The sequence below is a fragment of the Lynx rufus genome, unplaced genomic scaffold (genome assembly GCF_022079265.1).
Source record: "Lynx rufus isolate CCGP_SWC_20201006 ecotype Redwood Valley unplaced genomic scaffold, mLynRuf1.p SCAF_26, whole genome shotgun sequence".
NCBI classification, from domain to species: Eukaryota; Metazoa; Chordata; class Mammalia; order Carnivora; family Felidae; genus Lynx; species Lynx rufus.
This window is the reverse complement of record NW_025814841.1, coordinates 12,512,514-12,536,756: the sequence shown is the minus strand read 5'-3', so window position 1 is coordinate 12,536,756 and position 24,243 is coordinate 12,512,514.

Below are 24,243 nucleotides of genomic sequence, written 5' to 3'. Positions count from 1 at the left end.
TTTAAGAATGACTGAGGAGAAAGAAGTAGGGCTAAGAAGTATTTGAAGTATTTCAAGTATTTGAAACTAGTTTTTGAAGGGTCAAAGTACAGGAATGCCTTTATAAAACCTGTAAAGAGAAACAAATGTAATAGCCTGGATTTTTAAAACCACTTGCTCAGAAGCATATGAAAGAAATTTAACTCTCATTGCACACATGAGAAGTTAATATGTATGTGAATGTTTGAAAATGGGAATTTCAGACAATAGGTGAGTCGGCTCACCTAATAAATTAAAACAGAGAAAAAACATTTTAAAACATCATTTTTCTATACTAGTTTTATATAGTGTTGCTTTTTACTTCGGTTAGATACATAAAAATGTGTTCAGATTTTCATATGCTGTTGATTCCTTTGTCTACATTGCCACAATTTAAATTTTATGATCAGGTGCCTAATTTTCCATTAGCTCTATAATCTTATGTCGGTTTCTGTGGCACCAATTTACGGTACTTGTCATGTTACATCCCCAGTTTTACTGATTACCTAGAAACATTTGATAAGTCTCCTCATCATTTCATACTGAAGCAAACTCTAGGTTCACCTGGAGGTTCTTTACAAGCTGCTGTGTGCTTAGTATCCTACTTAGAAAATGCATGGGTCCCTGACAGTTCTGCAGACCAGTCTCTGTTATGAGATATTTATATTTGCTCATTTCTCTGGCACTGCTGTCCTAACAAACCCTTTTGAGAAGGCTCTACTGGTTACTAGATTGAGAGGCATTCAAAATGACCACTAACTCAGTGCTTGCAGGTACGAAATATGTATCCTTTTTTGTTGCCTATAAATATTGACAAATAAAAGCTGAGGGGAAATAAATATAAGTCAAGGAACAGTATGACTTAATGGAGAATGCTCCAGATTTAGTAACAGAAGCCCCGGATTCAAATGAGAATTTGAGTGCCTCTGTCACTTACTGGCTTTGGGACCTTAAACCAGGTCATTTGACATCATTGAGCTTTAGTCTGCCTCTCTGCAATGGAAATAATACCCTTTGTTTTCCACTTGTTGTGAGGATTAATTCCTTATCTTAATGATAAACATAACAGGAAACTATGTACACTAGAATTTTTATAATTTTTAGTTTAAAACACCTGCCTCCAAATATATTTTCTATCTTGCTAATAAATTATTTCCATAATATTAAAACCCAGATTACTGATCTCAGTAACTAACCAGGAACTGACCCCAGCCTCACCAGGAAGAGGCCCTCCCTGGCAGAGCCATCAGTGAAAGGCAAGAAGGAAGTGTCATCACACCATGTTTAGATACGGTTCATGGTACAGATTAGAAAAGAGGGAAGAGGGGCATCTGGATGGCTCAGTCGGGTGAGCATCCAACTCTTGGTTTCGGCTCAGGTCATGATCTCACGGTTGTGGGATCGAGCCTCACATCAAGCTCTGCACTGAGCATGGAGCCTGCATGGGATTCTCTCTGCCTCTTCCCTGCACATTCTTTCTTTCTCTTTTCTCTCTCTCTCAAAATAAATAAATAAGCATAGAAAGAAAGAAAGAAAGAAAGAAAGAAAGAAAGAAAGAAAGAAAGAAAGAAAGAAAGAAAAAAAAGGGAAGAGAGTGGAATATTTGGAAGCAGGAATTTAATTTATTCATTTATTCATTCAAATAGTATTTCTACTCTTCCCACTCCACAGCCTCTCAGGAGGGTCTTAGAACTGGTAGAGGAAATAGGTGTGTTAACCAATAATTGCAGGGAACTGAAAAGTGCTTACAGCCACCAGGGTGTGATGGGAAAGCTCTTAACTGTGCATCTGCTGTCATTAGAACTTTTACCTGAGAAAAGTGGTATTTAATCTAAAATTTAAAGATTAACAAGACAAGGGCAATCAAAGCAAGAAACTGTATACTCTGAGATGAAGAAACATAGCATTTGGGCACTACAGGTAGTTGGAATACAGAATATGTGTATTCTTTATATGTTTAAATTTTTCTGTATGTTATGATGTTTTGACATCTTAAATTTTTTTTCTGGCTATTTTTTCTGGGATTTGAATTTCAGCAAAGGGCATAGCAAGTTGCCTGCTTTGACATATAGACTAACCAATCCAGACCCATACCCCTGTCTGGCTCATACATGCCCAGGAAGCAATATCCTGCCTTAATCATCTCAGGACCAAGTACCAGGCAACTAAAGAGCACTCCACAGCTTAGAGCCCACAGTAATTATTTCAGCTAGCCAATCCTGTTTACCCTGGCCTGCCTTGCCTTTCCTGCAGAAATACAGAGACGGATAAAGGCTGGGGCCTAGGCTCTCCCCTTGCTCTAGTTCTGCCTCCTGACCAGCACTGGTGCTTCCCCATGTGGCTCCGTGTGACGTGGGTGCCTGCACGGTATGGCACGCTCTTGTTTGTAAGACCGTGAGTATAAGAACTTCTGTTTTCCTGAGCCTCTCCTGTGTCTCTTCTTGTGGCCCCACCTGACCATCACGTAAAAGAACACAGAACAGTACATTTGGGGGTTTTAGAAGGAGATGAGGTTGGAAAGGAAAATAGGAGCTGTATCATGAAAGATTTTTACATCACGCCACAGTATATAAAAAGTTCAACCAAGCTAAGCTTACCGGCTGAATACTTTACCCCAAAGAGTGAGTGAATGGACAGAGGCTGCACGAAAGGATCATCTTCCACAGTCAGATTGCCCTGGAGTACTTGGTGGTCCATGGGCTAGGAGACTGGTGCTTCTGCTGTCTGTTGCCTGGCATATCATGTTTCATTAAAAAAAAAAAAAAAAAAAAAAGCATTGCCTATAAGACCAGCAGCAAAGGGTAGTGGTTGACAACAGAATCTGGAGCCAAACTCACTGTACTCAACTTCTGGCTCTTACTAGCTGAATGATTTGGAGCAAGTTACTTACCTCCCTGTGACTAAATTTCCTGCTCCTTAAGAGGGAATAATAGTACCTACCTCTAGAGTTTCGGGGAAGATTGAACGAGTTACTGAGTATACAGTGCTTAGGAGACTGCCTGGCACATAGCTAATACTATGCCAGTGTTACCATGTAGTAGTAGAGGTGGCAGTAGTAAGTCCTATTCATATTTAATTCTGAAAGAAAGACCCGGGTTAGTCTCTCTGGGGCCGGCCTTAGGACACTGTGACATTGTGGAGAGTGCTAGAAGTAGTGGTGGACAAACTGCCCAACACAGAGCAGTCTGTGGGCTTTAAAAATAACTTCGCATTTATTATCATTATTGTTACCAAAAAAAAAAAAAAAGACATGGCTGTGGATCTTCCCAGGATAAACAAATGACCACTGGAATGAAATATAGAAACAGATCCACAGACCCACAGTCACTTGATCTATGGCATGCAGTGCAGTGAGGACAGGGTGTTTTTTCAATGGTCTATTGAATATCACAACAGAAAAAAAAACCTAGAATCCTTACCCCTATGTCACACCTACACAGAAATGAATTTCAGGTAGATCGTAGATCTAAATGTGAAAGGTTAAATGCTAAAGCCTCTAGATGGTAACACAGGACAATATATTCATAACTTTGCTGTAGGCCAAGATTTCTTTAGACCCAGAAAAGATTAACCTTAAAGGAAAACATTGGTAAGTTGGACTTTACAACTTACATTAAATTTGCACTTACATATATTTCCATTAAATGTAAATGTAAATTTGCAATTTACATTGAAATTAGGAACTCTGTTCATCAAAAGGTACAATTGTAAGAACGAAAAGGCAAGCCTCCATATGAAAAAAATTTCGAAACATATTATCTGACAAGGCACTTCCATCCAGAATAAAGAACTCATCAACTCAATAAGGAAAAGACTAACAAACCCAAAAGGAAAATGGGCAAAAGACTGCAGTATGCATCTCTCAAAAGAGGATTTCTGAAGGATCATAAGCACAGATGAAAAATGTTCAGTTAGGTGGATGGTTATCTCAGTTGGGTAGAGTGTGGCACTAACAGCACTGACGTTGCGGCTTTGATCCCCGAACAGGCTAAGAGGGGCATTAGTTCTTGTATTTAGTAAAAATTAATATTTTTTAAAAGGGCTCAACCTTAGTCATCCTGAGAATGCAAAATGAAATCAGTGAGATATCATGGCAGAATCACAAAAATGTCTAAAATTACAAAAATTAAAACACCAAGTGTTCCTAACGATATGGAGCAAATGAACTTTCATGCTATGTGTCTGATAGAAAGTAGAGGGGATCAGTCTTTATCTGTAACTTTCCACTGGATTTCTTTGTATTTTAAACCATGAGTCTTTACTCAGTGTTTGAAGCCACGGCTGGCAGCAGATGGCAGTAGAGCGCACACTAATTAAACCCTTCCCCGGTTTTCAAACAGCGTGCAGGCTGGGGGCTGCCGAACCCAGAGAATGTCGTGCTTCTTCTCCCCTCTCTTCACTACCTCTGCACCCCTCCTCGTTTCCACTGTCCCAGCCGGGGACTGCGCGTGCTCAGATGATAATGTGTACTACTCTATATGTAGTGCTGAGGTTTTCAGCTCAGGTTTGGGAACTGAATGCTAAAAATAGAAATACACTTTCATTGATCTCCTAGATAGAGGGTCATAAAACAGGTCATGCCTAAGGGGGAAACAAAAAACGAATTACCTAATTATTATGGAATCTCTCTCCCCTCATTTTAATGAAATACACGTTTTCATTTAAATCCATTAAAAAAATCAAACCATTATCCAGAGTATGTAATGCCTCCTTTACAAATCTCCCCAAATGGAGACTCGTTGGGACATTTTCCTGCCTTTCTCTTATTTATAAGAGGCGCCTGGCTCTTGTGAGGGGTCACTGGCTGGCTCAGTTGGTGAAGCACAAGAACTCTTGATGTGGAGCATGTGACTCTTGATCCTGGGGTTGTAAGTTCAAGCCCCATGTTGGGTGTGGAAACTACTTATTTTATATATATATATATAGAAAGAGAGAGAGAGAGAGAGAGAGACAATATTTATATTTAAATATATATTTACATATACAGCCATATATACTTTACATATATTTAAATACATGTATTTGCATATATTTAAATATTTATATTTAAATATATAGAGACTTATGTGATTACACTGGGCCCACCCAATAATGCCCAACTCAAAATCCTTAATCATATCTGCAAAGTCCCTCTTAGCATGTAAGGTAATATATTTACGAGTTCTGGGAATGAGGATGTAGACATCTTTGGGGGGCCATTATTCTGCCTGTCACAAGCACTAAAAAAATCTACAAGGTACAAGAACACAAAACGTGGAAAGGACATTTCAGCCAAGACATGAAAGATTAGCGTAAGTCAGCCAGGATGATGAGGTAGGAATGATGGTGAAGATGTCCAGATAGAAGGAAAGATATGTGCAAAGGCCCTGTGGCAGGAGCAACCTCATTTACAGAGGTCCTGGATCAGCCATTTGACAGAACTGACCAACATTAAAGAAAGGATTGTTTAGAGTAAAAAATACAAAGCAAGAAAAAAGCTTGCTTCCATCTAATTCCTGGCTTTGGCCTTCCTCATTGCAGCAACTAGAGTAAGATTTCATTTTGTTTTAGTTTTAGCTAGCTAAATGTGGTTCCATGCAATGAACATTTCTCATTTTCTGGAGTCTCTCTCAGAACCATCGTGTCATACTGTTTCAAAGGACTGTTTACATAGTAGGGGGAGGAAACACCAAGCTCAGAACCCAAAGCCAAAGCCAAAGCCCTCATCCTATTTGGGAAAGGTCTGTTCCTTGCTGGGGGTTGGCCATTATTCTGATCATGCTTTCACATTGGCCATTTTCTTTTGCAGCCACTCTTGCTGTGAGTTGCTGAGGGACAGAACTGATGCAGCAGGAAAAAAAAACAGCTGTTTAGTCTACCAGAGCATTAAAAAAATAGTTTAAAAACAAATCATAGAGCTCTTTTCCCCCTTATGTCATTTTTGAACTTTCTTCTCAAGTCTGCTCTGACAGAAATAATTGTAGCCTAGTGTTTGCATGGCACTTTGATTCCCAATGTTTTAATAAATGTATCCTCTTCAGCTGCCTCTGTCGTAGGAGCCCAGCTGCCAGGGAGACTCATGAAATGGACATTTTCAATGTTACTTTGTACATTACTAGGTCATTTTCCCTCTGACCCTCAGGAGGTAAAGGGTTATGAGATTTTATGCTGCAGAGTATCTATCTTAGACCCTAACCCAAACAGAATCCCAAACCAATTTCTCCAATTCTGTCTTCTCTCCTTAAGTACTGTACATCTGTGGGAAGAGCCCTCATTTAGCCACATTTTTGGGTTTTTTGTATGCTGAGATAAAGAGGCAGAGCAGAATTGTAGCTCCGAGCAAAAGCTTTGAATTCTGAGGGATCTATATCCGAATCCTCCGTTTTCTTTGTGTGTGACTGTAAGCCCAAGCTTCAACCTCTGTGAGCCTCTTCTTCATCTGTAAAACTGGGTAATACCTCTCTCAAGAGAGCCATTGTAAGGATTGAAGGAGATAATCCTGGTTAGTTACCTGGGAGAGGTTAAGTGCACAATGAGTGTAGCACAACATTGTGATTGAATTGTTAATGTGACAACCACAAAACGAGTTAATGTGGCATGTTTTGTTTATTTGAATGCTTCTGTAGTACACCCAAGGCAAGTGTAGATACGCAAATCCAGAGGAGGAGAACTGACCCGACCACAGCGTTCCAGAAAAAAAGAGTAATGGTTTCAACAGGCCAACAAGCGCAATACGGAACAACATTGGGATGAGGTTGTTAATACAATTTATGGCCACATTAGTTGAGTACCCACAATCCCAAAATAAAGGAAGAAATGGTCCTCTTATGTGCTGCCCACATCTAACCCATGGTATTGTGTCTAGTTCTCAATGTACCTGGTTCTCAGGGGCCTGATGAATTGGGCTGTTTGGAGGGTGATGATGCTGAAGGATCTAGAGCTGTCCCAGGGAAGAAAAATAGAAGGAACTGGGGAGAAGTTTAACCAGGACCACGATACCTCTCTTCAAATATTTGTCTCATGAAAGATGGAGTTAACATCCATATGACTCCTAAGTACAAATTAGGATCAATAAATGGAAGCTAAAAAACAGTAGATTTCAGCTTAAGAGAGGGAAGAACTTTATGATAATTTAGAGCTGCCTAAATAATAGTGGCTACTTGTCATTCAGATCTTTCTATAGATGACTTATGGCAATAAGTCTGGTGTATGGAGAGGAGTCACCTGCCTTGGGGGAAGGGATAGACCACACGGACTCCATGGTCCTTTCCCAGTCTGCCAGTTGGGCATGCACGTAAAACCTTCCCAGGCAAAAATCACACCACCAAAGAAGGGTGTCTGTTTGCCTCCAGATGGTAAGCCTCAAGAACTGAAATACTGAAAACACTTAAAGCAAATTGCCTTGCACACAGCACAAACTCAAGTATTCCAGACTAACTGGACCATACCAGGCTTTTAGTTATATAGTTCTACCATTTGGGCAAATATCATTTATTCCATGACGTACGTGTTTATGTCCATAAAGTGACAAACCTTGTTATTAGGTTTGTCCTGAGGGGTCCTGTAAATAAGAAGTGGTTTAGGAAAGAATCTGAAACGGATGGAGAACAAGTGAAATCTTTGTGACTTGTTTCTTCTTTCTCATGAAAGAAATGAGTTCAAAGTTGAGATACATATTTAATAGGCATATGTTTACTAGAAATAGGCAGAAAGTATACTAGGCAGGAATACCTTTTGCCTTCCAGTCTAGTATACTTTAGTCCTATCTCTGTCAGTACGGAGACTTTGACTAACCCAGTTATGCTTTCTGGACTTCGTGCCATCATGTGCAGTCCCAAAGATCTCTAAGCCATCTTCTCTCTCTAATTCCAGGATCCACAGTTGATAACTCTCTACATGGGAAATGCTAGATGAAGACAGTGTTCATATTGAGTCCACTTGTCCTCAGACAAGTCATTTCACCTAAAATATGATTTTTCATATTTTTAAATGATAGATAATAATCTTGGAAGGGCAGGTGGGCAAGATTTATAAGAAGTACAGCAGTTTGGGGTGCCTGAGTAGCTCAGTCAGTTAAGTGTCCAACTTCTGCTCAGATAACGATCTCATGGGTCATGAGTTTGAGCCCTGCATCAGGCTCTGTGCTGACAGCTCAGAGCCTGAAGCCTGCTTCAGATTCTGTGTGTGTGTCTCTCTCTGCTCCCCCTCACACTCTGTCTCTCTCTTTGAAAAATAAACATTTTTTAAAAATTTTAAAAGTACAGCAGTTTAAACTAAATCTATGTGAGAAAAATGTTACTGACCTTGACATTTGAACACGACCTGTGGTATAGAGTATGCCATCATAAGACTATGAATTGCTATCCTAAAATAAATCAGCTTGCAGAAGAATATCACTAGCTGCCTATAGAATATCCATTCTCCACCTCTTTTCTTCAAAACGCTGGCTTCATTTGGAATGGAATGTGTTCAACTTCCACTGTGTAGGTGGCCATGTTTCATGGTAGTCAGCGAGAGACAAGCAGAAGTGCACTAGATGGGGCTTCTGAAAAGACTGCTGAGTTCCTCATAAAAACTTAGCTGGCACATACTTTTTGTCCTTCCCCTCTTCCTGCTGGAAATGTGGTCATGACACCTGGAGGTGCAAAAGTCATCTTGAGCTCAGGCCTGAGGATGCAGAGCAGGAAACTATGGAAGACTGGGTCCTTGATGACTATCTTGAGCAGGTGTATCAGCCCAGGGCTGCTTCTACTTCTTGCTACTGGGAATGAGAAACCCCTATTTGTAGACAGGTATCTATTACATGCAGCCTAATGCAATCCTGACTAATAAAATACTCCTAAACAAATACTTCCCAGTCAGCCCAAATTAATTACACCAAAGGGTGAATTCCACTTGGTACCCTCCAGAATGTCCTAAGAGGTATATGTAACCATCTACAATTCAATATCCAATGACACAGTAGAGACACCTACTCTTGTATCTTTCTTATAAATATGCTATTTAGTGCCAAAATTATCATCAATACCCTCAACAGTAGCAACAATAATAGGTGGGGAGCATCAGCCATGTTCCTTAAGGAACTTTTGATTAATTGACTGACTTCCAGCAGCATTGCTTAATTCAGACACATTTTGCAAGAGAAAAGAAAGCATTAACTCGAACTTTCTTGGATAACCCCATTAAACATTTTACTTATGCCATAAAACTTCATTTAAGTACTAAGAAGGCAAAGAAAATCTTAAGTGTTTAATTAATTGTTACAACTAACATATTCCATGTTAAATTTATTATACTAGTTTTTACAACTATTCGCTTTACAGCATATTGGAGTCTTTTATGAAACTGAGTATATTCAATTTATGCTTGTTTTGTAGAACTCAAGAATAATTTTACAGTTTTAAGTGGTTATATGAATGTATACCTATCTTTGCTTTTATGACATGTGGTTGGTTGTATTTATGGTTTCTGCAGTGCTGAGTTCTTGGTCAGGATGCTATTCTGTTATAATCCTTTTCCTAGGGTGACAATAGGTTCTATTCTGTAGCAGTCCACTCAATGATGTGGTTTCCAGGAATGCCTGCCCTCCACTGAAGAATAGACAATAGACATGTTTTTCTTTTTCCTACCAGGATTTGTCTCTTATGTCCCTGCTGGAGAAAACAAGCTCTCTTCTTGGAACTCTGTCACTCAAGTCTGCCGTCAAAACCGCTAAGATCCCATTTATCTGTTCGCTCTCCATCTATATCGTTCACTGACTGTCTCAGTTCACTTCTAAGTACTCAGGCTTGCACTAACACCACAGCCTCTGCTCACTAGGCTATTCCTCAGTCTCCCTTTGAGCAGGCCAGTCACGTCCCTCCAGTGCAGCCCGGGCCTCCCTCTCCCTATGACTATACAGAAGCTAGCTGGTCGGCTCCTCTGAACTTCTTCAAGTTTCCATAAGAAATGCAATCACCCCAAACATTCTCTGATTCTTTTTAACTTTCTGAAGACACAACCCCCAACATCTCCTCTCTCATTTTATCTGTTTCCTTCTCTCTTTCTTCTCTCCCCCTTCTTCGCACATTCACCCAGGAGCTCCTTGTGGTGTGAGAAGCCAAACTCCAGCCTCTGTAGACCCACCTTTTATCTCGGGCAGGAACGGCGTTTCTTAATGAAGCAAGCTCTCCCGGGGGGGGGGGGGGGGGGGGGGGGGGATTCTTGTACCAGTTGCTAACAGAATATTCCCCCCCATCTTGTTAACACACTTATAATCACCACACCCAAAAAGCATTTGCTTGCATATCTTCATGAATAACCAGAGAAAGTGCTGGCCAAAGAATCATTTCATGACCTTGTACTTTAAACTTTGTTTTTACATGTGATAATGTAGTAAGAGCACAAAGGTTTGGACCTTTCTTCAACTTGTGGTGGTCATGGAAGCTAACAGTAAATCAGGATAAAAACAGATCCTTGAAACCCAAGCCACATCTGGTATATTTGCTTCTGTCACAGTCACATGTTAAGTGTTTCTAGTTTTACACACTCCAAATGGGGGAGCATCCACACCATCTGATACTGAAATTCAATCATTTAAATGAAAAAAAAACCAACGACAAGAGGAGATGGCCCATACGGGTGGATCAGGCATTTGTTTGGGCCCCCTTCAAGTGAAAGGATGTTGAGAAGGACCCAGGAGAGACAAAGGTCCTTGGGGCTGAAGGAATGGCCAGATTAAGGAATCTCTGTGAGTTCAAGATGTGAATGAGCTCAGCTGACTAAGCAAGGGGTTAAAATAGAAATCAAACTTTGAAAATTTTGCCAACAATTGGAGGGATTTCTACTACAATGAAGGTTGCTACTCTATTTATTTTTAATGTTTTATTTATTTTTGAGAGAGAGAGTATGAGCAGGGGAGGGGCAAAGAGAGGGGGGGACAGAGGATCCGAAGCAAGCTCTGTACTGATGCGGGGCTCAAGCTCACGAACCGCAAGATCATGACCTGAGCCAAGGTTGGTCGCTCAACCAACTGAGCCACCCAGGTGCCCCACTACTCTCTTTTAAAGAAAAAAATTGGGTGCTGGGGTGGTTCAGTTGACTGACTGACTGTCCGACTTTTGATTTCGTCTCAGGTCATGATCCCAGGGTCATGGGATTAAGCCCTGTGTTTGGGCTCTGTGCTGAGCATGGAGCCTGCTTAAGATTCTCTCTCCCTCTGCCCCTCTCCTCTGCTCATGCGCACTCTCTCTCTCTCTCTCTCTCAGATAAAAATAAGAAGAAGAAAGAAAGAAAAAAATTGAGCCAACTGAGGCTAAATTTTACTAATGTAACAAGAATGTGTTCTCTGTCAAGAATTACACATTCAAATGAAAGCCATTCACCAGTGTTCCAACCTTCTCAGAATACCCTGTCCTATAATACACAGATGGAATGATTAGCTTCCAGCCCAACCCGTATATTATGATAAGTCCTGCCTCTTTCCAGTATTTGTTAAGCTTCCCAGTAGGGGGTGCACAAGTGTGTGCATGTGCTTGTGTATGTTTGCACACGAGCATGTATGTGCATGTGCTCACGTGCATGTGTTATGTGTCACAGCTGAGGACCAGAGTGTGTGGGAGGTAGGTTGGCTTATGATCTTCAAGTCGCCTCTCACTCGGAATGCTTCTGCCAAATTCCTGTTTCTCCTCTTCCCTCCTGCAGCCATAGTTCTTGCTCCTACCAGTTTGCCCCTATAAGGACCCCTTAATTCCCCCCACAGAACTATTAACACTGGACAAGTATATGTTGTAAGCTTTTGCTGAAGGTCTGGAATAACAGGGGATGGGCTACAGCATCACACAAATAGAAAACAACTCCAAGCGGAATACCAGCCCTTGTTGTTCTTGGAGCCCTTCAGCCAAGTCTTTCCTGCTCTCCTCTCTGCTCAGACCCTTCTCTCCTTTACCCTCTTCATCAAGTCCTCAGTATTTCCAAACGGTCTCCTTCTGCCAGGAGTGGCTCTCAAACTTGTTATACAGACAAAGGGGTTTGGGGAGAACAGTCTGATTGGAAGTTAGGGTTAAAGGTATTATTTCATTATTTTGTTTAGAAGCACGCTGCTTCTACTTAGATTGTGTGTTACTTGAAGTGGGTTGGGGGTCTAATGGAGGGTAGAAGGAAGGAAAAGACACTTCCACTGATATAATCACCCCTTCCTTTTACCACGGCAAACCCACAGTCTCTCTACCTACAGAACAGTTCAGTTCTCTGTCAAAATACATATTGCTGAAAAATGCCTTGCAGAAATCACCTTTTATAACCAAAAGCCCCCTCCAGGTATTTCGCAAACAAAAGATCAGCCTAGTCTCTTCCGTCTTCCAGAATGCATAAGCAGCTTCAGACATTTCTTTTTAAAATAGCAATCGTTCCTTTTCACTGGAACATATGGAATAAAAATGATTAGTATTCAAAGAGTGTTCAGTCTTCATTATGTTTTTAGATGTTGTCAAGTCTTACCATGGAGAAAAAGAAATCCCCAAATCATAGACTTCACTGGTCCTTAGAAATAGTAGCTTACCACCCTCATTCGTGGATCACAAAACTGAGGCCCTAAGCAGTTCTGTGGTAGGCCCAAGGTTACTGGTAAATCCTCAATGGTCAGCTGGGATTACAACCTCCTCAGGACAGCCACTGCTGCTCTGATAATAGTTTAATAGAGACAGGATTTAATTTGTTCACTTAGCTTGCTGAGTGGGAAGTGTATGGCTCAGAATTCTTATAAACATCACTTATGGGTTTAAATTATATGCAAATGACATGGTTAGACATGCAAAAATATGTGCATATATATTAGCTATACAGGAGAAACTTATCTGCCAATAGGGAAATTCATGTTGTATTATCAAAAGATAAACAGAGCTGCCTTTACTGCTATGCAGATTACAGTTTAAATTGCTATAGAAAAATAACGGTAAAATCTCATGGACCCTTGAGTCTCATCCAGGCCTCAGTGCTGAATCTGGGTTTTTGCCCACCAAATAGCTGCTCATACCTCTTTCACATCCCTGGAATTCATGGTGACCTCTGACCCTTAGGACACTGTTCTCTGTCTCTAACGTACACTTCTTACATATTTAAACCTTTTTTCTGATCATAAAAATCATATATATTCCTTGCAGAAATTTTGGACAGTACAGAATAGCATGAAGAAAAGAAAGTAAATGCTGCTTGTAATCCTAGCACTAGTGATAACCACAGATTACTTTAGCCTTCACTTATTCCCCCAGACATTTTTCTTTGCATCCTAGATGATATATATCATACTTGCACTTTTTCTCCATATTGGGAGGTGTATTGCATTGTTTTGTAGCCTGCTTTAAAAAAAAAAAAAAGCTACACAGAATAAACATATTCCTATGTGATTAAATGTTCTTCAAAAATTGATTTTTAAGCCTGAATCCTAAGCCACCTTTGGGAGTTATTTATTTTTTTCCTGGATATCTACCATGTATACATGAGGTATACATGTTAATGAAATTCTGTTTTTCTCTTGTTGATCTGTCTTTTATCTCAGGTGTATTAGCTAAGAACTCAGAAGGGAGAGGGAAAATTATTTTTCCTCCCCTACAATAATCTTTTGTAAACATTTTTTCAACCCATCTTCTATTGTTAGACCTTTTGGTTATTATCTATTGTAAACCCTTTAGAAGAGCAACAAGCAGAGTTTATGAGCAGGTCTATCTGGTCCACATACACCTGCATACCAGAAGGTGACGCAAGAGAGCACTTTCCTCATTCATCCTTCATGGTCACCTTGTGTTCCAGACCCCACTCTGCCCTCACTGCAGAGGTCCGTCCGGCCTCCTCTCATCTCCTCCATTCTTGATTTTGACCTACCTCTTGTTTGCGCTTTTGCCCCATCCAGCTTTCTTCCTCACACCTCGGGTTCAGATTTTGAGATGCTCAATTCCCCCTGCTTTGTCCTGTAATGAAGCCAGAGAGAGAATAAAAGAAGGTAGCCCTGCCTGGCCTAATCCCCGAATGCTATAGCCGCAGGACTTGAGCCCCAGAAAGAAGTGATTAGACGTTTCTTCCCTATTGTGTGCCCAGTCCCCTATTTTTACAGAGTAGTAGCCTTAAGGCACTGTGCAACTTGTTTACCAACTGACACTTCCTTCCGTACACAAACATTTAATGAGTTTCTTGTCTTTTCCAATCTAAATGATGAGAACCATCATTTAGCTAAAGCTTTGCATCTATCGTTGATTATTTCTTTAGGAGAAACTTCTAGAAGAATAATTTCTGGTCCAAATGGTTTTAAGCATGCATATTTATGGTGAAACATATTGTCTAATTGCCCTTTTGGTATAAAGGTTATACCAAATGTATGTTTCTACCAGTGGTGTCCAATTATGCCCCCAGCATTAGGATAATCAATTTGTGGTATCTCATTGTTGCATTAATTTGCATTTCCCTAAAGTATGTGTTTGAAAATTTTAATAATTTCAAAGGGTATTTTTCATTTTAGTAAATCAATAGATTTTTAGGATTTTTTCTATTAATTCTAGGATCATTTGAGACAAGGAGACACCGGGGTTTTTAAATTGTATTTCAGAACTATACATATGGTTGGAGATGAAAAGAAACAGTGATCATCTGGGCAATCTTGTTTTACAGATAAAAACAAAATTAAATTTCTGTGGTTAAAGAAAAATGTGTCCAATGAAAGCCATATAGTTGAGTTAACACAAAATGAGATTATTTTTCAGCAGCAAAACTTAGGAGACTGCAATATATTTCAATGTAAGCAATATTTTGTAGTATGCACTTCACATAAGGCTGTTCAATAAAGTACCATCAAAAAATACATAAAGATTTCTTTCAAGAAATTTATATACAATAAAAAAGAAATTTACATACAATCATAAGGGATTAACATCAACAAAGTGCAGGGTAAAAGCAGTTAACCTTGAAAATGCATAGAATGAAGCTAAATAGGTTGTTGATGACATAGTCAAACTTATAGAATTCTGTCAGCATGTAATGGAAGAAAATAAGAAAAAAATACTTTATAGGTGAAATGGTTTTATATTTTTATGGGAAAAAAATACTACATATGATCGTAGTTATGTGTACTTTTCATTTATTGGAAGCTGATTATATGAGTGGAGTTTTAGAAGATTGAGTGCACTCAGATGCCTCTGTGTGATCTGCAAACTTATACAGCAGGAGACCCCAAGACTCACAGCCACTTGTTTGGAGGAACAATAGTCTATTCAATCAACAAGCAATTATTAAGGGTTTATTCTAAACCAGATGCTATAGAAGATCTACTGAGATCAAAGACAAGTTGTCTCTGTCTTAAAAGAGTTCAGCTTGATGGATAAGAAAGACAACAAAAAATAGGGTGGTAAGATCTGTGATCATCCTATCGAACCCATTGTTGGTCAGTCCCTGGGACTTGTCAGCTTCAGAAAAGCTAGAAACAGGAAACAGACTGAGGTCAGATGCCAGAGAGAGAACAGACAAGTTGCCAAAGCTTCACACATAAGTGGAACACAGCACTGTCATGGAGCTGAGGTCAGATGCCATCAGCAAGGCTGGGCAAGTTAGAGCAAGGGCAAGCCTGGAGGACAAATGTGACATCAGAAATGGCAGGAGTTGAGGAAGAGGCAGGGCAAAGGAACAAGAGATCTAAGGTAATAGACCTAGGAGAGATTGGGGAAGAGCATTCTGTAGTGGGGACTTTCTCCAAGACCTACTGACCACTCCCAGGGAACATTCCACTGCTGGTCTTAAGGGTGGTACCACCCAACCAAGTATCTAATTATAGAGGTGTGTACAAAGTGGTGGGGAAATCGCCAGCTGGGATCTTTAAGACTTCACAGACAAGGTCACAGAAGTGTGAGCTGCTCAAAGGGTGGAAGATGGAAAACCAATGCCGTAGGATGAGGCTGGTAAATCAGTACTCATAGCTGACATTCTCTTAACATGTCATATGCGCCATCTTATTTAAGCCCCACAACAACCTTGTGGGGTAAACTCTATTATTAGCCTTAGAGTGCCCATTAGGAAACTGAAGTTCATAGGGGTTATGTAACTTAAGCAAGGGTTTAACTAGAATGTGGGTCTTAATTCCAGAGCTGGACTGTTTAACTGTTACCAATAACTACTAAAGCTCCCTGGGGCACAATTACAGTGAGCCTTTTAGATGTGCTAAAAGGTCTGGACTCTCTTGTAGACAGTGGTGAGGAACTGAAGGTGTTAGAACCAAGGACTGACATGTGTTTGGTAGTATGGTTTAACATCATCAGCATAAACTTCACAGTCCTCAGGTTTGAACAACAGCTCTTTGGCTTTTTGAGGATCCTTGATCAAGATACTTTCTCGGGCCTCCAATTCCTATTCTAAATGAAGAATAACAGTGTCTTCTTGCGGGAATGCTATGATACTTAAATATGAAAATGTACATGAAAGCAATTTGTTAACTGACAAGGTAAAAATAAACATTAACCTTTAGTATTTCTACTGTATTTCAGCAAAAGCAAGGCAGCCAGGGATAGAGTGGTAGGAGAACCACTGGGGACTATTGTAATGGTCCGGGTGAAGGAGGGTGACAAGGGCATAGGCTAAAGCAGTGGCAATGAGGATGGAGAGGAAGGGCATATTTAATGAGTAATTGGGACAGTGTACAAACTAGACTGAATGACTGATTGGATATGGGGATGGAAGAGAAAGGGGGTCAGGATGATTCAGAGTTTTCTCTGAATCATCAGGTGGATGGTGATGTCATCCACGAAGGAAGAAGGGTAGGCAGAATAATGCATTCTATTTCAGAAATATTGTGAAGAGGTGGCTATGAGACATCCAGCAAGTGGAGGTGGTGAAGTATGAGTGGGACCATGAGTGTGGGGGGGATGCCCAGAAAAGAGATGTGCTACAGATTCAGATTTAGACCTCACTGGGTATTTGTGTTCCTAAAACTATGAGAGTAGGTGTGATGTCCAGGCAGAACATTATAAAGCTATGGCTTGTAACCCCATAAAGCAAGGGAAACTTCTCAAAAAAAAAAAAAAAAAAAAGTGCTGATGCAGAAGCCCAAATGGCAAAATGTATCAAAATAAAGCTTTTTCTTGACAAATCTGGTGTGAGTTGCCTGGAGCCCACTTCCTAAGACGGCCTCTGAATGGGCTTTACTGAGCCCAGCTTGAGAACCACCAACTTGGAGCAAGAAGGAAGAGGGTTAATTGCCATATTGAGTCTGAAAGAAAGCAGCTTACAAAAATCAGATTTTCGTTTTGTGTTTCTAAAAAAGCTGCTTTGAAACTCTTAATTCTTTTGGAAGCCTCACCCAGTCGTATACCCAGTACTCATATTTCTTCTGGCCTGCTCTTATTGTGCAATGAACATGCTTGCATACTGGAGGCCACAGTCCCATTTGAGTAGATAGTTGGCTGGGAGCTTAGGCTAGTAGCTGTTTTCAGGCCCATGCACATTGGTTTTCCTCATCAAACGATGGTTGTCGTGTACATCCGCGGGGTCTCTAGCACTGAGATAATCACATTTGTCACAGTTATCGTGAGACTCTTATGTGATCTCTAAACTAGATAAGTGTGATCCTTTCTTCAAATAGTTGTTTAATAAAAATTATCCTAGCTTTTTAAAAAGTTGAATTGATTGAACTTTTCCTCCTAATTAAATTAATTGGGCCTGCTTATTATTTCAACACTTTTAAGGCCTTAGTCCCATAAACAATAAAAGCAGTTTGTTTTGGTGATTAAATCAGGAAGACCTAATCACACGATAAACAAAGACAGTAAAAGGAAGGAAATGAGGAGAGCAGGAGACAGAAAGAGAGAAGAAAGGACAGCGGGTGATGTATTATTTAGTGGTTACTGTTAAAAACAGCAACAACAAGAAATGAAAGCATTCTAAAATCTCAGTGATTTAATGCGATGAGAATTTATTTCTCACTTATTCAAAAGTCAATGTGGTGGGTGTTTATGAGTGGCGAGTGGCCGTTCATCTTGTGACTTGGCCTCAACATCCTTGCCTGGATCCCTTGCCATTCAGTGATAGGAGCAGGGACCTGAGACTTTCTCTGGGCCAGACACTTCTAGACGCATTTCATTGGCCAGCACTAGTGTCTACGTGACCTGTTGTCTAGCTGTGCTCTGGGGGAGGCGGAAGCAGCGAGCCAGTCTCTGCTAGCGATGAAATAGGAATGGGCTCTTGGGTGGCTCAGTCGGTTAAGTGTCATGAGTTCTGAGTTCATTCTGAGTTCTGAGTTCGAGCCCCGCATCAGGCCCTGTGCTAGCAGCCTGCTTCAGATTCTGTGTCTCCCTCTCTCTGCCCCTCTCCCGCTCGCACCCTGTCTCTCAAAAATAAATAAACATTAAAAAAAAAAAAAAAGAAATAGAAAGTGCCAATGCTCAGGTTTTGTGAAAATTAGGAAAAATTAATCCTTTGCATTAAAAAGTTCAGTCTGTTTCTTCTTCTGTTATGGAAGTCTTAATCCAAAAGACTGACAGGGGTGCATATTGAATAGCCTCAACCCTGCCAGAAATATCAATTAATTCCTAAGCAGAAGTTAATTGCCACATCTTCAAAGTCACCAAAGAAAGTGTGTATCGCTTTTACAGGTAAGGCTTGATTCTGAAAACATTATTTTCAAAACACTGTTTATCAAATAATGAAATAAAATGTATTTGTATTTGATGCAGTTCAGCATAATTACATAAACCTTTCCTTCACAAACTTCTCACAAAAACTTCTTCACATTCTTATCCGAAAAAAGAATTTTGAAAAAGCTAGACATATACCACTGAGTCATAGAATAATTGGAATTCTGACAGGAATATAACTGTAAAGCAGTTCTTTAAAAAGGAACACCATCCTGCTTTATTTAAACTCCAAAGTAGGTAAGCATTTTATGGGTCGAGATTTTCTAATACAGGGTGTTATGCAATACACAGCTCAGCTTTGAATACTTTTCTTCTTGCTCACCACGCACATGCCCATTTGGTGACATCCTGAGGTCTGGGAGGCTCTTGGATTAGACTTTCTGAAAAGAAAAGGTTATTCTACATCATGTATAGAAAGAAGCTTTGATGATTCATAAAATTAAAGCCTTTTAGTTCCTGGCAGGGGAGATTTCCTAGTCAATGTGATGAAAGGAAAGTGGCTATATTATAACTTGCCCCCTGACAGAACCAAAGACCCCAGCTGGCTTTTCTGCAGGAAGGACACGAGCATTAGGCCAACATTGATGAGACAACTTTGAAAAAGCACAGAGTAGACAAAGACGTTGTCAGCCTCCAAAAAAGACAATGAGTGCGTGCCAATGAGTCTGCATGTTATGGAAAGTATAAGGATTGTTCCGGCAAATGTTTTCTCGTTCTGGAGCAGTGCTGGAACAGGCTTGTGTCCCTCCTCATTTGTCCTATACCATTAGTCCAGGCCACTGAGGTATGACTGACAACTTTTGCCTCACAAAATAAAAATTTGTACCATGAAAGGTGGTCTGATCAAATCTGACTTAGCCGAAAGTTCCAGCAGGGACTTCCATCCCCTCCTTATCTTCTATTTTCATCCCACCCAGTGTTTGAGCTTTTTTCTGCCTGGAGAGAGCACTCAGTAAAAGTGCATCGGGTTATCGTCAGCATCAGAACTTTGTAACTTAATAGTTTGTAAAGAGCTTTAAACTCCATAAAGGAAGTTCTTGGTTTTTCTTTTATGTATATCAACAGAAGGTTCTGTGGTTTTCTTCTCTTTCCCATTATATACAGTTCTTTTTATGCCAGAATTCTACCCTTAATGTATTTTGATCTTTAACCATTCTGATTAGATGCCATTGCAAAGAAAGTAGTGAATCCAATTATGCATGGAGCACGGCACTTTAGAATATGTGGTGTGGACCACTCTGGCACTCAAGGCAATTAGAGGTGCTATGTGAACAGAGAATTTATGAATTAATAAAAAAAACTATTAATTTCTCCAGAATGTATTATTTGACTCAGAAGTGAAACAGTCTCTCCATTTCAATTATTTTTCAATCCTCTTAAGGAGAAAGTCTCAACTTAATGATAATTACATGTTCATTCCTCTTTATCACTTTCTGTTCTTGTTAAGGAGAAAAAAAAAAATTTAAGGCTGAGAATCTTCAGCAGGCAATTTTATCTAGCTAAAACTTAGTAATATTTTTTTCTCAGTATTTTTAGTCTTAGTTTTCATTTATGGATATCAAGTGAAACATTTTCCAGTTATCAACTAATAGAAAATTTTCTTTCAAAATAAATAAGGGTGCCTGGGTGGCTCAGTCAGTTAAGCATCTGATTCTCGATTTTGGCTCAGGTCATGATCTCCCCCATTGGTGAGTTTGAGCCCCCCCATTGGGCTCTGTGCTGACAGCACAGAGCCTGCTTGGGATTCTCTCTCTCCCTATCTCTTTGTGCCCCTTCCTCTGCTCATGTGCTCTCTCTCTCTCAAAATAAAAGTAAGTTAAGTAAGTAAATAAATAAATAAATAAATAGATAAATAAATAAATAGTATTTAAATGCTAAAAAGGGAGTCACCTTAACGGAAAATACTGGATGACAGAGTCAGTGGTATGTGAATGAATCAAGAATGAAAAACACAGTTAGAGAAGAACACTGGTCTGAGATCCAGAACACCTGAGTTCCTATCCTTTGCCACTAACTAGCTATGACTTATGGCAAGTCAGTTAACTTCTATAGGCCTCAATTTTCTTATCTGTAAAAGACTGCAATATATCAGTGCTTCTCAATTTTGTCTGCACAATAGAATCACCTGAGGAGATTTTAAGACTCCCAGTGCTTGGGTCACAACCCCAGACCAATTATGTCAGACTCTATGGAGTGGGACCTAAGCCTGAGTATTTTGCAAAGCTCCCAGATGATTCTCCTGTGCATTTAAGTTGAAAACTCCCTCACTAAATGACTTATAAGGTCTTTGTAACACTAAGTTTCTGATTCTAAGACACAACGATAGGCCATGTGAAACATTGTATTAAGATAATCTAGAAAGATATCAGCATTTCATATAAATAGCTGAATGAACCAGGTTATCACCGTCATCTGTGGATTTACATATTCAAATATGCCCTGCATGCATATTACAATTTGAGACAGGAACTATACTGGGGATACGATGACGAATGAGGCAGATGTGGTCTCTTCCTCGTGGAACTGACAATTTAATGGAAGAGGAGCTCAATGAACATACCACAGTGTTTCTATGTTAGAGGATGCTGGAGAAAACTGGGAGCACATTAAGAAGGGCATCGTCAGTAAATCTTAAATTTTATTATTTAAATTCTATAAGTAAAAATTAAAACATTCTTCTGTATGGCTGGTGTTCTGTTTTACCTGGGCTACCGGCTCATGCTGAGGCAACGTGTGCCAAACAGAAAAGCTAGTGGTGGGAAAATTTCAGGTTTGGCATTTGCTGTCTGTTTCGCACATGGAAACTCTCAGGTTGGCATTGCACATCTGAATTGCCCAGCAACAAAAGCAAGAAAAAAAATCTTCCACTCTCCTTCCCACCCGGAAGGCGCTTTGGATTGCTTGTGTAAGATTTAAAGATTTTGTAATCTGCTTGAACTCAGAGTAGCAATAAGGTGGAACTCATATCAAGGATTCAAATAATGATACACACCATTTCATTCAAATAATAAATGTGCCTACATTCTGACACTCTTGTTCCTTGGAGACATGATCAACATTGATTTACACAGAAAAAATCAGACATAATTTGAAATAAAAAGACACCCTTCACTCTAAGAATAACTCTTAGTTTAGGTAATCTTTGCCAAAATAAGATTTAAAAAAAAAAGCTAAGAAGAATAAAACCTTGTAACCATTGCTAAATCCCATTAATTCCATTTTAGTTCCTAAAAATAATGGGCCACAGTTAAAGTATTGGGGGACCCCGTTAACACTTTTAAGAAATATATACTAGAGATGCCTGGTGGCTCAGTCAGTTAAGCATCTGACTCTTTGTTTCTGCTCAGGTCGTGATCTCACGGTTTCGTGAGTTTGAGCCCTGCATTGGGCTCTGTGCTGACAGCATGGAACCTGCCTAGGATTCTCTCTCTCCCTCTCTCTGCCTCTCCCCTGCTCACACTGGCTCTGTCTCTCTCAAAAATAAGTAAATAAACTTTAAAAAAAGAGAAAGAGAGAAAGAAATATATCCTAGAGGGATTCTAAATCATAACCTAGCGACCCAGAAGTGTAAGGGGAATTTCCAATAGACTGTATGTCGAACGTCACCATGCCAGCATCAGGATCAGTGCTGTTGCATTACATTTATGTTGCATTAGCTGACACATGAGGTGCATGTGGACCGTGGATCAGCGTTCTGCCGCGGTGGCCGTGTGCCACTTTCCGTGACACCGTCTTCCCTCCTTCCACCATAAACGCCAACCACTTGGCACTTGCCCAGCACCGTGGTAGCCATAAGCTGGGAAAGCAAAGAACCGCCACACGGGGTCTCGTGGTTCCTAGGTTTTTGCGGCGGCCTCCATAGTAAAACAAGAACACTGTTTTCTGTTACCAACTCCAGGCAACGAGAGTTTTTTGTATGACGCGTACTGTTGCCAGTTCATTCAACCCAAATCTATCTTGCTTCGCTCTCTCTCTCAGGCACTCTGGGTTTTTCCCACTTTCTCTGGTATCGGTTCCCACTCAGTCCATGTATGGAAACCTAATAGTTTATTCTTACTTTAGTGTCTAGCATCACCTCAAACTCCACATACCACCATTGACGTAAGCAGCTTCCCTATGGCATTTCCATTCCCCATCAGCTCCCCTTTCTTATTTTTTTTTTAGTCCACAGCACCAGTGTTCCCATCCTCCTCCTCCTTGCTTCCTAGGCAGCTCAGTGCTGCTGCTTCACTCCTAAGCGTCTGCAAGCTCTGCCACCTCTTCCATCGAAGGGCCTCGTGGTTTCTCTTCCCTCTCCGTTCCAGTCCCTCGCACCCTGCTCTGCCTCCTGGTTTCACATGCCAGGAACCAGAGGGACCTCTTAGAGTCCCTTGGCCTCCAGCGTTGCTACCCTCAGCCATCCAGACTGCATGCTGTTGCCGGACGGGTCTTCCTAAATTAGCGTCTAAAATAGCACCATGGCCACTCCTGTGTTTAGGAATTCCCAGTACCTGTCCACCGTCCAATGCACTGCTGAGGGTAACCGTGGTGATGGTGGCAGCCATGACCTCTACACGTACTGAGCACTTATTCTGTTTTGGGCCTGGGGCAAACCCTGTACGTACAGTATCACTAATTCTTACAAGAGCTGAACCGAGTACATGTTATCAATCCCATCGTACAAGTATGAAGACTGAGGATCCATGGGTTTTAATGAGTTACAAAATGGCCCAAGATTTTATACATTAGGACAAAGCAGAGATTCAAGTCCAAGTTTAACTCCATGCTCTGTGTGTTATTCCATGTCGCTTTTAAAAAACTCACGTGGATTTCCAGTTCTGTTCTAATGTGCACAGACCCTTCAGATCTAACTTTATCTCCTACTGTTCTGTGACAGGCCCCCCTCTACTCAATTAGGAAGGTCTCATCTCTGTCCTTTACATATTCCATACTGATGCCCCCTTCCCACCTTTGCCTAATATAGTCCTCACCCCAGGAATGCCCTCCCTCCTAACTTCTGTTTGTCTACATGTTAATCATTCTTCAAGGTCCTGGTCGTGTTCAATCTTCAACATGGACTACTCTGAAATCAAGACAGCCCAAACTGTTATTTCCCTTTCCTGAGATTTAACATAGGATCTGTGCTCTATAATTTACTCATTCACAGTTTTGTGTCTCCATTAAGTGTGAAAGCAGAGAATACAAAGGTTATGGAAGTGCCTAGCAGACCAACAGATCTGTGTTTGGATTCCGTTTTTTGGCTGTAGGACACGGGCATGCTAACCGTCTTCTCTGAAGCTGAGCTTCCTCATGTGAAAAGAAGATAAGAACCATCATTCGGCAGGGTTGTTACACAAATTAAACAACACCAAAAAAATGTGAAGCCCTATCTGAGGCCCACCACTCTGTGGTCCCTAAACACTTGTGAGTTTTCTCTTCTCTTTGGGAGGTGGGCTATGACTCATATTTAAAGAACTTTGCAAGCAATCAGCAACAACCCATGTGTCTTCAGCTATTATGTAATGAAAGGTTGAGTTGTGCATTTTAACTGAGACTTTGAGATACAAGATCCAACTATCTAAAACCAATTTCAGGACACTAAAAGCCCCTCATTCCAAAGGGA